General features: G+C 39.4%; 1 long non-coding RNA gene across 2 annotated transcripts in view; it reads left to right on the forward strand.

The window, feature by feature from the left end:
- The first annotated feature begins 3,750 nt into the window (after positions 1 to 3,750).
- Positions 3,751 to 13,265, forward strand: part of LOC148757385 (uncharacterized) — a 121,983-nt gene continuing 112,468 nt past the window's right edge. Inside the window, exons 1-3 of one of the 2 annotated variants that reach the window (XR_016021955.1) lie at positions 3,751 to 3,882; positions 5,471 to 5,615; positions 12,531 to 12,921. This is a non-coding gene — a long non-coding RNA (uncharacterized LOC148757385). The remainder of the gene's footprint in view (positions 3,883 to 5,470; positions 5,616 to 12,530; positions 12,922 to 13,265) is intronic. The other variant, XR_016021956.1, reaches the window with a different exon arrangement.

A 13,265-nucleotide genomic window follows, 5' to 3' on the forward strand; every position in this document is an offset into this window, starting at 1 on the left:
GAAGGTACAGGGTGAGCAAGGTGAAAGGATTAGGAAGTACCAATTGGTAGTTACAAAACAATCATCAGGATGTGAAATACAGTATGGGAATTATAGCCAATAATATGGTAAAAATTATGTGTAATGTCAGATGGGTACTAGACTTATCAGGGGGCTCACTTCATAAATTATATATTTAAAAAAAGAAAGTACAATTAATATCGCCAAGGATGCTACCGCATTTTGTCTTCATGTCTTCGTGGACTAGGAGAATAATGACGTCTTTCACTCAGTTTAAGAATAGAAGATAAGAAAGAGCTTCTGTGGGAAGGATGCGTTGTTAGAGTACTTGCATGTCAACTGCCAGTGGGACATATGAGATACATATAGGATGCCAGTAGTAATATCAAATATTACCATTCAGTATATATGTACTTAAAGTCAACTAATAGAAACTAGAGATACTACAATTATCCTGTTTTTGTTAGAAACTGCCCTGGTTGTGAGTAACAAGTAGATGAAAAAGTGGATTAAACAGGATAGAGATTATTTTCCACGTAGCATGACCAGTCTGGAGGTGGATATTCGAGGACTTGGTGCCTCAGCTCCAGAGTCTGATCAATGAGCCCAGGTACCATAGGCTTTTCCACTGTACTGTACTTTCTAGTGGTTTCCGTCTTCAAGTCAATATGAGGCCATAGAATGGCTGCCATAGTTCTAGCCCAAACATCCACATTCCATGAAGGAAGAAGGAGCAAGAAGAAAGGATGAAGAGCACATGCCATTTGAGTTTAGTCTTTTAAGATTTTCTAGAGCTACTGTTCAGTAACTTCTACCCAAGCCTGGTGATCAAACGTGTGAAACATGGCTGCCTTTATCGGCAAGAGAAGCTGAGAATGTGATTTTTCATCTGGGACCTCGTTATCCCAACTAAATCAAAGTTCTGTCAGAAAGGAAAAAGTGGAGGTTAAATGCTGGCTGCATTACTAGTATTCCCTGGGACTCAACCTGCCATTTCAATGCTTACTGGAAAAACATGCTACTCCACTTTCGTATAATTTTTTTGCCCTTTTCAATGTGTTGTCTCGTGCTCGTACATTGTCTCATTTGATCCTTATAACAACCCAGTGAAATAGGTGGGAAGTAATGCCTTCTCAGTTTTTTTAAAGTAGCAACAGAAAAAGGAGAGATTGTAAGCAGTGAAAATAAAACCAAAATTTTATAAGAGTAGGACTTTTACCCTGTCTATAAGGGACGAGACTGACTGGTTTTTAACTGCATTGACAAGATGATTTTCATACTACGTAGGCCCAGTTTCTCCATTCTTCAGAAGGTACAGGAAATTACAGCAATTTATTTCCAAGGTGACATCCACTTGAAAACAAGAGTCTACAATTTGCCTAAATAATTGAAGAGCAAACATTAGCATGGCATCACTAAGTCCCTTGAAATAGATGCTTATCAAATTTCTGTTGGGGTAAGGGGATGTCAGGAGAATTGGTGACCAGACAGTGTATATTCCCTCTAACTCCTTTATTCTCATATGCTACTTATTGTGATGGGGAGGGGCTTTTGGTAAAGCAGGGCCTTTGTTTGTTTGTTTGTTTGTTTGTTTAATAACATGTTACCATGAGACACGTTTGAATATGTATACTGCAGAGGATCTATTCTGGAGATCCTGGGAAAAAGAAATCTTGTTTTGAGGGATGGGGAGACCCTATCACTGTCTGGCCATGGGAACTGTCACTCACCCTTACCTCAGAGGCATCGAAACTTGCCTCCAGAATGAAGCTGAACCCTGTAAGGGTGACAGAGGTTAGAGAAGACAGAGGAGAACCTGGAGGAAGAGGAGGGTAGGAGACTGGAGAAAGAAGATATCCCCATAAGAGGCAGCCTTTTTATGTACAGAAAGGCAACTTGATGTGAAAAGTAAAGTTTCATCCACCTATGGGCCATCATTTGCTTCTGAATCAGCTAGTCATGAACTTGTTTTCCTTCTCATAATAGACTGCACTCACATTCATTTCTGGATGTTGTGAGCATGAATAAGTCCACCAATTAAAATAAAATAATAAATCATTGAAAATACTTTCCAAATATTATCTGAGTCATAAAATTTGCACTAGCGATTCTTATTGTGCGGACAGAGTCCCAGAGAGCAGTGTCCAGGCTCTTGCCCTCCTGTGGAAAGGTTCTGGCTCGGTTATTAGATGGCCATGAGCTGTAATCAGATGGCCATCTGCTGTGGCTGGGTGGCCAGCAGCTGTTACTGGTTAGCCATTAGCCACTGATATAACTGCCGTGGCTGAGCTAGCAAACGCGGACTGCAGTTGGCAAGGGGTTGGTTGGTTGGCAGAGAAGCGGATGGCGGATTGCGTGCATCGTGTGGAGCCTGCTTCCTGTGTCTCCAACCCAGCCGCCAGCGACAGTATAGTGGTATGAACCCCCTATCCATGGCTCCATTGGTGTTCCTTTTTGGCCTCGCCAAGTCCTGCGTTCTTGTGTGGGGAGCGGGTCCTGAGATCCTGCATTACGCTTATCTTTATTTATTAATACCTCCTTATTATATGGCTCAGTATACCATAAGAAGTAGAAGCATTGATGTAACCAGTATATACAGAGGGTGCCAAAAAAATGTATACACATTTTAAGAAAGAAAAAAACTATATTAAAATTGTAATAATATATACTGATAACAAAAGATGAATACAAGTCATGCGTATGCATTTTTTTTGGCACCCCCGGTGTCTTGAGTTATCACAAGCACAAATTTCCGTAGAAGGAGGGAAAAGAAAAGCAAGTTGGAATGTGTTACCTTCTTCACAGACCCAGAGCCTGGGCTCTTTTTCGTTGGCAGGTGTTAGGAGTATTAACCTGCGCATCTGTGGTTACAGCCAAATTGTTGTGCTACTTCTGAAATTGGTTCCTTCCAACTGACAATTAATTTAAACATCTTGGTATAGCTGGGATTGATCTTTCAACAAATCAAGACTTGAACACATGACAACATAAAAAATGTCACAAGATGAGAAACAAAACCAGAATGTTCTGTTCTGTCTTGGTGAGATCTCCATAATTTTTCTGAAGTTTGCCAGCATCAATGGAAGAAAGTCAGAGATTGTTAAGAGAAACAGGAGAAAGAAGCGTCCTTGGAGGTCTTTTAATTCTAGAAGGGGAAAATGAAAGTGACTCCATAAAATATTCAGTCTTTTCCCCTGTGACCCTTTCTTTTCTTTTGTCCGATTGTGGTATTTGTTTCCTGGTAAACATGCCTTGTAAGTCAATTTTCTTGGTTTGTACTCTGGCATAGTCTACTGCCAAATGACAGTACAATGACAAAATTTGCTAAATATTTCATTTCCTTCCAAAAAACCATTTAATATTCCTTGTCTAAGCAATTGCCCCTTAAGGAAAATCATGTGTTATGATCATGATTATTATATAAACAGTTCAATTCTGACATTTCTGCTTTGAAAATATCGTACCCACCAATCACCCCCTCCTTTCAACATTTCTCCTTTGTGACTACTATGTTTCCCTTTCAATTACCATCCTATTTACCTTCAAATTAATAATTAGTGGAAAATGTAAGTGCTGTGACAGTCTTATGAAAACAATCCTACATAAAACCTTTAAGAATTTTATTTTCCATTAACCTCCATTGTGAGAGTTGTTTTTTCATTACTTATGAAAGGCAAATTTACCCACCAAGAATCGGTAGTGTAGGAAATGGAGCCGTTTCCTGTGTTTGTGAGTATTTTCTCGGCTCAGGGACAACAGGCCACAGATTTCTCTGAGCTGCCCACAGCTCAGTGGTCAGTTCGTGCTCAACAGCCTATGGCTTTCTTTAGTTCCTTCACGACAACTGCATTTTTTAAGTGGTGAATATTCTTGGAAGCTCAGGTAACTTTTTAGATTTTTTCTTTTTAATGCTTTTGTCAGGACTTGTATCATCTTTTTGGAGGGTTTATCTGTGCCTCTAGCTTTCCACTTTCTTCTCCTACTTCTGACAGCTAGGAAATAGAGAATGTGTCTTTTTACTTTCATTCTCTAACTTTCTGTCCTTTACAAATAGTGAAGAGAAAAAGGTCTGAAGTTAATGAAAGACTATTTTTTGCTTCACCCACGGGGGAAATTGAAAATATGACCTTTCCAAGAGACATATAAAGAGACGGCTTAAAGTCTGATAAAGTCTATGTCAAATTAAGTGATCTCCCAGCCCATAATTGCCCATCAGGTGGTTGAACCTAGTCAGGATTACTTAGAAGTCTGCCTATCTTGTGCAATTTACAAATACTCTGTCCCCTTTCCCCTGTGAATTACCCCTTAGTTTCAGCCCCATTATTTCTCTCTGTCATTTTTCAGCTTTCACCCATTTGTTGCTCAAATTACACATCAGACACCAGTAACCTTGAACACCAATTTCAAGCACAGTAAGTTGAAATGAAGAAGCTCACAGAAATGTCTTCTTTATCTGAGAAGAGCATGTTCATTTCTATGCTTAGAAGCAAATCTGTGTCCAATTCTGGGTGTAGATATGACTGGTAATTTAACCTGCACTTAGTCTCATTTTTAAATTGTAAACTAGGGATGAATAATCATCTCAGAGTTGTTATGAGAGTGGAGAACAATCCTATTATATGACCAATAGCAGAGATTATGATAAAAGTACTAATCCCATGAACCAAATGCTTGGCTCGTGCTTTCAGCCATGCAAGGGGGTTTCATATGCAGGTTTCATACATGTGTATTTTCTAATTTGCCCTCACGATAAACTTAAGAATCAGATAGCTAGTAAATAGCTAGTAGATATTACATATGAGGAAATTTAGAGACTTCAAGTGACTTGATTAAAGTCACACACTTAGGAAGAATCAAAACCTCCACTTAAATAAGGTCATCTGATTCCACTTTCCAAACTGTCTGTCTATGCATGTAACATAAAAACAAAATAAATTTTAACTAAGTCTGTTTATCTTTATTCATAAAATACTATTGTCCTGATCATGGAAAAATAAATGCTAAAAACAAGAAAAGGCTTATAGGTCCATCTCTCATTCCATCCATACATCGTTTTCCACCACATATTGGATTCTCAGATTCCTCTTATTACCGCGGTCAGGGAACGTTCCACCTTGTGTATTGGCAGCCTCTTCCACTATTAGTCTGAGTTGTCCTATGTCCTGGGGAACTAATATTTTCTTCCCTTCAACTTCAAAGCGCCTATACCATTTGCCCTCTCTGTGTAGGACACTCTGCTTGGCATTCGTTTACGTTCTCCAGATCCCCTTACCCTAGCCCACTGGCTGACGGCTCTGCATAAATCTCAAACTAGGTTTCCCTTCTGTTTTCTCTTAGCTCAGATAAATTTCCCCAAATCCTCCTATGAGACATTTACCTGCTTTCTCTCTTGCACTGACATCTCTTTTTTGGACACTTCTTGTTTGTCAAAAGAGGATCCAATTGAAATCCCCGATCTCTTCTCTCTAAGACATTGGAGGAGTCACTTCGACATTTGAAGCCTCAACCACCCTCTCCTGCCCTCCATTGAGGAATGAGAAAACTGAAGCCCAAAGGGCGAAGTCACTTGTCTCAGGACACAGAAATTATGGCATAGGAGTCCTGGATGTTCTCTGGTAAATATTATTCTACTATTATCATGATACTAATAGTTCTCCTTTCTTAGACCTGCAAATATGAAATGCTGAAAAGTCTCTAGAATGTTAAAATACTGAAAGAATGTTTTCAATTGATTCTGCAGTAAACTGGTCACTGGATGTACCTATTTCTTGGGGCTAAACCCTGAAAAGTGTCAGGGTTACCACAGAAGCAGTGCTTGCACTGCGTGTAAAATCGCTTCCAAGACCACCATAACTCTAATGCCTTCTGGGACTATATTATAGGTCAAATGATATTGTGCATTCTACTCCAGGGAAAAGTACTTGCAAGACTATTCACCCTTTGTTGCTGACCCATTGAATAACTGAATGACTTAAGCAAATGTCTTGAATGTCTTCCAGTTACTAAAAATAAGGTATCTGGCATACTGCAAAAAAGAATATTACGTATTTAAAGTGTATTTCTAAGATCTTGGTACAAACAACTGTTAAATGCACAAATATTTATGAACTGGTATAATTGAGGAATAGATTGTTTTTATTACTCCTCAAGGTATATTTTTTGTTTTAAGCTTTATATTAAAATATAGCTAACATATAATATTATATCAGTTTCAGGTATACACCATAGTTATTCAATATTTATATACCTAAAAAAGTGATCACCATTGTAAGTCCAGCAACCACCAAACACTGTACCATGTTATCAAAATATTATTGACTATATTCCCCATGCTGTACGTTACATCCACAAGACTTATTTGTTTTATACCTGGAAATTTGAACCTCTTATTCCCATTTCCCTTTTTCACTCCTTTTTAATTTTTCAATTACAATATTTCAATATTGGCACTCAATATTTTACATTAATTTCAGATATACAGCATAGTGGTTAGACATTTTACATAATTTAAGAAGTGACACCACCCCCCCCCACCCCCCCCGCGACTAGCCTAATACCCACCTGGCACTATACATAGTTATTACCATATTATTGACTATATTCTGTTTGTTCGTTTTACTTTACATCCCCATGGCTATTTTGTAACTGCCAATTTGTACTTCTTAATCCCTTCACCTTTTCAAACTGTCAACCAAACCCCTCTCATCTATCACCCCAATAAATCTAGTACCATCTGACACCATACTTAGTTATTACAATATTATTAACCATATTCCATATGCTATACCCTACATGCCCGTGACTACTGTACAACAACCAATTTGTACTTCTTAATCCCTTCCCTTTTTTCACCCACTCCCAAAGCCACCTCCCACATGGCAACCATTGATCTGTTCTCTGTATCTATGAGTTTATTTCAGTTTTGTTTGTTTTGTTCTTTAGATTCCACACATAAGTGAAATCACATTGCATCTGTCTTTCTCTGTCTGACATACTCCACTCAGCACAATACCCTCCAGGTCCATTCATGCCATTGCTGATGGCAAAGAACCCATTCCCTTCCTTTGTTCCCTCAGGTAGGCCTATATTGCTGTGAATTTTCCTCTTAGGCTTGCTTTTGTTGTGTCCCATAGATTTTGGGTCATTGTGTTTTCATTTTCATTTGCCTGAAGGTATGTTTTGATTTCTTTCTTGATCTCATTGATCCATTCGTTATTGAGTAGTATGTTATTTAGCCTCCAAGTGTTTGTGTGTTTTCCAGTGTTTCTCTTGTAATTGATTGATAGTATCATACCACTGTAGTCAGAGAAGATGCTTGATATGATTTCAATCTTCTTAAATTTATTGAGACTTGCTTTGCAGCCTAACATGTGGTCTATCTTAGAAAATGTTCCATGTACACTTGAAAAGAATGTATGTTCTGCTGCTTTGGGGAGAAATGCTCTAAAAATATCAGTTAAATCCATCTGGACTACTGTGTCATTTAAGGTCCCTATTTCCTTGTTGATTTTCAGTCTGGTGGATCTGTCCATTGGTGTCAATGGGGTGTTAAAGTCCCCTTTTATGATTGTATTACTGTCAATCTCTACCTTTATGTCAATCAATATTTACTTTATACATTTAGGTGCTCCTTTTTTTGGGTGAATAAATGTTTATAAGGGTTATATTCTCTTATAGGATTGATCCCTAATCATTATGTAATGTCCATCTTTGTCTCTTATTATAGGCTTTGTTTTAAAGTCTATTTGTCTGATAAAAGTATTGCTACCACAGCTTTTTTGTTGTTTCCATTTTCATGAAATAGCTTTTTTCATCCCTTCACTTTCACTTTGTCTCTGTCTTTTGATCTGAAGTGGGTCTCTTGTAAATAGTGTATGTATGGGTCTTATTTTTTTTTATCTATTCAGCTACACTATGTCTTTTGATTGGGGCATTTATTCCACTTACTTTTAAAATGATTGTTGATAGATATATAGTTATTGTCATTTTATTATTCATACTTATACTCAAATGGGGTGAGGCAGGGTCTTAGGAGTCATCAGAGTATGGTCAGTGGTGTTCACCAGGTTAGTGTAGATTCTGGTTTGGCACCTGTGCTGAGCCTGGAGCTGCTCAGCAAAGGTCTCAGAGCACACCCAGGCCAGTGGCTGCCTGCCTGGGACCCACCAAACCCCAAGAGTTGTCCAAGAAATACTCTAGCTTGGTCCAGGTCTGGCTGTTAGCCATAAAAGTGCCTCTGGTTATGCCCGAGCCAAGGCCTGGTGTTTGCTGCTGAAAGAGTCTCCTGGGTTATGTGGGGTGGGACTGGATGCTGGTCATGGAAAGTGTGTCTGGTGTTGTACAAGTTGGGTGCAGTGGCATCCCAGATAGTCACCAGGGTGGATGAGCACAGCTCACCAGGCCAATGAAGATTCCAATTTGGCCATGAGTGAGAGGGCTCAACACAGGAAATATGACACCCCCATACCGGCTGCTTGGGAGAAGGATTCTACACAAGGAAAATGGCCACTCTCCCTCCAGTCTTCTCTCTGAAGCCCCATAACTCAGTCTCTCCCTGTATATCTCTGGCACCTCCCAAGTCATCAAACCTCCGCTGAAGCCCAGGGTGAATGTCTGCAAGTGAGTGAGTCTGTGCACGGCCCTTTACGATGACGTCTTTCCCACAGCCTTCTGTCTCACTTATATGGTAGAAATCCCCATTGTTTTTCACAGCCATATGTTCCCTTTCCCGGCACTAGTACTCCAGGCTGGGGAGCCCGGTGTGGAGCTGGAGTCCTTCACTCCTCTTGGGGTGAAACTCCACGGCTGAGATATCCCTCCCGATTCTCAACTACCACACGGTGGTGTGGGATCGACCCATTCCACATCTCTGCCCCTCCTACCAGTCTTGATGTGGCTTCTTTATACCCTTAGTTATAAAACTTATGTTCAGCTGGACTTCAGATGGTTCTGCAGGTTGGTTGTTCTGGCATCAAATGAAAGAGTCCCTATACCATCAAAAGCTATTTCCAATGTCCAGCTGGGAGATCTAAGTTGTGCGGGCATGGGTTCGTCTATGGTAGAGCTGCTGGGCCTGTTACTACTATTAAGACTACTGTGGTTGGCAGGATAATGATCCCCCAGTGAAGCACTGGTTCTATTCCCCAAAATCTGTGAATGTTACCTTATAAGGCCAAAGGACTTTCCAGATGTGATTGAGTTAAGCATGTTGAGATGGGAAGATTATCCCGGTTAACCTTGCGGACTCAACATAATCACAAAGTGCCCCTTGAGGGATGGTCAGGAGGAGAGAAAGAAGGCAATGTGACAACAGAGGTGGAGAAAAAGATGTGGTGACTGAAGCAGAGGAGGCAGGGACAGACATTTGATGATGCCACATTGTTGGCCTGAAACCAGAGGTAGGGACCATAAGACAAAAAATACTTTTGAGTCTCTGAAATGCTCAAAAGGCAAGGAAATGGATTCTCCCCTGGGCCTTCTGAAGAAATACAATCCTGCAAACCCATTTTAGCCTTTTGACCTCCACAATGGGAAGACGATATCTGTGTTGTTTTAAATCACTGAGTTAGTGGTAATTTGTTAAAACAGCACTAGAAACAAATACAGCCAATTTTGTTGGTTAAATTATCACAGGTTGTTTATATTTTCTGATTTTTTGAATTGCCCAAATCAAGAAGTGTGTACCTAAATCTTTTAGACTGTAAATACAGTTGCCTTTTTACTTCTATATTCATGAACATATAAAATGCTTGACAGGAGTCAGAGACCATCTGTGGCTATCACCCAAGTTAAAAAAAAATCGTAGGAGAAATAGATTTCACTTACACATTTGGAGGCACATAGACTCAAAGACCATTAGCAATCCAAGGGAACTTAGAGATTATATAGTCACAACAACAAAACACTTTTTTTCATAAGGAATACTTTCATTTTTTAAATTAAAAAATGAGAGGGAAGTTTCTGGATACCAAGGAATGCAATTCTGTTAATGGGATTGCCAATCTATGCCTTTCAATATCCACTAAAGTAATTCAAAATGACATTCTGCCATCCACTAGTGAGTCTTCCTTTTTTAAATTTTTGAGCAGACATGAAATAACTATGTTGGTTCGGGTTCTCTGAGAGGCAGATATCAAGATGGGATTAAATGTGTAAGGACTGTAGTACAAGAAATGCCTGTGTAAAAGAAATAAAGAGGGGCTGGAGAAATCTGGGAGAGACTGAGACGAAAGTCTGACCAGGTGAAGGAGAGAGCCTGTGTTCCTCCCTCCGTCCGGCCAGAGACGCCATACTCTGGAAACAGGGATCCCAGGCTCTAAATCCCAGCTCCATTCCACAATTTAAAAGTCGTGTGACTATGGACAAGTGAAACTTCTCTAAAACTTAGGTTCTTTGGCAGTTTAATGGGGATGCTAATCGGGTTCCCCTGCTGTATCTGTGCTAATAAATGAAACAACGCATATAATGCTCACTCTTGGCATATGCTAAACTTACAATAATTCTGGCTATTGCAAACATAGCTTGATTAGCCCACTTACCTTCTAGATAAAAGGAGAGTGGGTTATAAACAATATTTCTTTTTTGAGATGCAGCATAGGATAGTGAAGGGTGCTATAAATATATTGAAAAAGCATGGGCTTTGTAATCCTAGAGACAAGAGTTTGAATCCCATTTTAGTTCCCCCTCCCCTGAAGCTTACTGACATATTGCAAACAAATAAAAATACCCGAGACTTCCCTAATCTGTAAAATAAAGACAGAATATTTATAGTATATGGTTGTTTTAAGAATTAAATAAGATAATGAATGTATTCAAAATGCCTACCCAGTGCGTAGCACATAGAAAGAACTCAGTAAATGTTAGTTATCATCCATTATTGTCCTCTATGTTATAATATGATACTTTCATGGCTTACGAGTTAAGCAGGGCCATCAGTTCCTAAAGCTAACAACTGCAAATTATTATCCTGAAGGGTTTTGTAATCCTTTTTCTTTTTTTAAATCTTTAAATGTGTTCTCCTGTTATTCATCACTCGTGGTCACACTCGTCATTGTCACTAGAATCAATGTGCCCATGGTCGTGGCTTTGCTTCTTTCTTCTTAGATTTTGCTTCTAAGCTGCTTGGTAAGTAGAGATTTAAATTTAACCCCATTGTGTGTAAAATAAGAATCCACATATTGTGTGTGAGGGTCTGCGAGATTTTCCTTGTGCAGTGCTGAGTGGGGTACCAAGACTTCCGTGAAAAGGATGGCATTTCCCTGAAGTATTTCCCATGCCCCCTGACTCCGCAACACTTCCCCTTCAGCACTGAGTCTCAGGCAGGTTGCAGTTGCCAACTGTAGACCTGAGCACAAAGAAGATGCCAGTAAATGGTTGTGAATTGAATGGAATGGGAACAATTTGACATTTAGTAACATGGTGGCCCTCTTCTCTCAGTGTGGTAGCGTAATTGACGAAATGGTCTCAAGTGTCCACATTACTTTATTTCTGTCTGTCACTTCATACATCTGCTCACATGTCTTTCATAACTTTGGTTTCCTATCTTTTATAACAACAGACGAATGCAAACTTTGCTAGTCCTCTCCCTTCCTCTGTGAGGACCCACTCCTGTGTGTGATGAGACATGCATTGGCCTACAAGCCTGCCTTTAATCGTGGCGAACATTCACTATCTCTCCGTTTATTTGCCTTTAAAAAGGTTTGTGGAGTGCATGTCTGGGTATTCTCAGTACTGCACTTTCCTTCTTTTCCAAGTGGCATTTAATGCTAAACAAAAACTGATCACAGGTTTAGAATTATCCTTGGCCCATTGTGTTTCCATGGTTACAGGTCTGTGTTGTTCATCTCCTGAATTCAGCCTCAATGACTTAGGCAGCCTTTGTGACCCAGGCTTATTAAATCTTGATTACTATGTTCCATCACGTTGGCCTCTTACTTATACACTACAATCGCTTCTAAAGGAGGCTGTCTTCCTGCATTGTGTTTGAAACATCTGAACACAAACACTGCTTTTTCAATATTTCTTACCTCTCGTGATGAAGTCCACATTAAAATAACTGGCCCCTTTTCAAGTTACTCTTGAGGAAAGTAACATTCTTTTAACCTCCTTTTACAATGTTATTCTTTCACAATTCCTCCCCATGTATGATGAATCATCCACTTTTCTACCTTCCCATTTAGCAAAATTATTGTGTGCCTGTGTTTGTCAGGATAATGAACAGATTAATATAGAAAACAATGAGGTTGTGCTACCAAATTCATAGACTATTACAACACGAATTAATAGAAAATATTTTGAAAACAAAATGGTAATTCAACTTATTTATGATGCCTGCTGCCCTTGGTGAGTAAATTTTGGAAAATCTTAGATAAGAATACAAGAAAAATAGAGACAACTGAAGTAAATTATCAAAGGAAGGTCATGGAAAAGCAGTCTGTGTGAAAATTAGCCAGAACTGCATGTAAAGCTACTAACAAAAATACCAAAGAAAATAACGTCTTGAGTAAAACAGAAGTTTCTTTCTTTCACAGGAGGACTGTAAAAGTGGGCAGTCTTCAGAAGAGATGGCGACTCCTTGGTCCTCAGGCACCCAGGCCTCGTAACACTTGCTGCCTCCGAGTCTTTAGAAGGCTAATTGATTACCCACTATGACACCAGAGCTCCAGCTCGCATACCCACATTCCAGGCAACTAGATGGAGAAAGGGGAGAACTCCTTAAAGCTCCACACTTCACATGTGTTCACATCTCTTTGGCCAGAACTTATACAGTCACAGGAAGTTGCAAAGGAATCTAGGGAATGTAGTCCCTTAAATGGGATTCAAGGTGACCAGCTAAAAGTCAAGATTCTATTACTACAGAAAAAGGGGGACGTGGATATTGAGAGCTGCTAACAATCTCTACACAAATTCCAAAAATATAAGGTAAAGTACATAAAGAATGCAGGGAACAATGGCAGTACAGACAAAATCATATTAACACAAGTGCTGTGGCATGTGTGTGCGCGCACACACACACACACACACACACTCACAACTATTTCAAATATTCCTTTGTTTTATGGAATTTACAAATTTTCATCTCTTCCCCATTCTCATCTCTCATAGCATCACCTGTATCTTCTATGGGCCATTTGATAATAAAGAGAATTGACATTTATTGAGCATTTACTAAGTGCTAGGCAATGAGCTAAATTCTTTACATGAGTTTTTTTTTTAAACCCTCAAGCCAACCTTTTGAGGTAGATATAATTGTATTCCCATTTGCT

Source organism: Rhinolophus sinicus, chromosome 8 (assembly GCF_057876585.1).
Source record: "Rhinolophus sinicus isolate RSI-liver-muscle chromosome 8, RSI-T2T, whole genome shotgun sequence".
Classification (NCBI taxonomy): Eukaryota; Metazoa; Chordata; class Mammalia; order Chiroptera; family Rhinolophidae; genus Rhinolophus; species Rhinolophus sinicus.